Here is a 1,451-nt window from a genome sequence, read left to right as displayed (position 1 = left end):
ACGAGGGAGGGGGAGGGGGGCTGCTATGTACTTTGCACTTTGCTAGGTGAATGAACCTCGGATGGGGAGGGGATGCATTCATAGCTTAGGAGTCCCTTTGTGCCGACACGAGGGAGGAGGGAGGCTGCTAGCTACTTCGCACTTTGCTAGGGTGAACTCGGTTTGGTGGAGGGGGCGTGCATTCATAGCTTAGGATTCCCTTCGTGCCGACACGAGGGGGTGGGGGCAAGCAATACAGTGCGCTTTGCGAGAGAGGTGCCACATGGAAGTTGCATTTGGTATTTGAAAATCAAACCACCCTTTTTGTTGTGGAATTGTCACGGCAGATGTCCTAGTGAAAGGACTTAATCGTGGAGCCATCGCAACTAGGAAGCTTAAAGGGGTTAAACGGGACAAAGGACACGAGAGGTTTATACTGGTTCGGCCCCTTGCGATGAAGGTAAAGGCCTAGTCCAGTTGATATGGTATTGCTAGGTTTCGATGACCAAGGAGGGAATACGCTTAACCTGGCTCTCGATCTGTTGTTTCTTGTCCTAAGCCGTCGCCGGGTCGTCCCCTTATATACACGGGTTGACTCCCTGCGGCCTACAGAGTCCCGGCCGGCTCATACAACGTGTCCGGCTCGGTGACGTATCTTACATGCCTTACATTACAAGTCTATTCATACATGGCGGTTTATACTTACGGGCCTTAAGCTGCCTCTGGGCTTGGGCCTATTATAAGCCTAACAGTGAACTGTCATCTTGTATAATCTTGGGCTTCATTCAGGTAAACCGCCATTGTGGTTGACCCGGCCCCTCCTGGGCGGGTCATATTTGGTAGTCATATCCCCAACATTAGGCCCCAGGTGTTGGGGATCGTAGCAGAAATTTAAAATTTTCTACGCATCACCAAGATCAATCTATGGAGTAATCTAGCAACGAGGGGAAGGAGAGTGCATCTACATACCCTTGTAGATTGCTAAGCGGAAGCGTTCAAGTGAAGGGGGTTGATGGAGTCGTACTCATCGTGATTCAAATCACCGATGATCCTAGTGCCGAACAGACGGCACCTCCGTGTTCAACACACGTAGAGCCCGGTGACGTCTCCTACGCCTTGATCCAGCAAGGGGAGAAGGAGAGGTTGGGGAAGACTCCATCCAGCAGCAGCACGACGGCGTGGTGGTGGTGGAGGAGCGCGGGACTCCAGCAGGGCTTCGCCAAGCACTACGAGAGACGAGGAGGAAGAGGACTAGGGCTGCGCCAACAGGGAGATTCAATCGTGTGTTGGGTAGCCCCAAACCTCAAGTATATATAGGGGGAGGAGAGGGGCTGCGCCCCCACCTAGGGTTCCCTCCCTAGGGGTGGCGGCAGCCCCCAGATCCCATCTGGGTGGCGGCTACAAGGGGGAGAGGGGGAGGCGCACCTGGGGTGGGCCTTAGGGCCCAACTGCCCTAGGGTTTGCCCCCTCCC

This window comes from Triticum dicoccoides, chromosome 6A, assembly GCF_002162155.2.
Source record: "Triticum dicoccoides isolate Atlit2015 ecotype Zavitan chromosome 6A, WEW_v2.0, whole genome shotgun sequence".
Taxonomy (NCBI): domain Eukaryota; kingdom Viridiplantae; phylum Streptophyta; class Magnoliopsida; order Poales; family Poaceae; genus Triticum; species Triticum dicoccoides.
The sequence above is the reverse complement of the archived record's forward strand: the minus strand, read 5'-3'. Positions refer to the sequence as shown.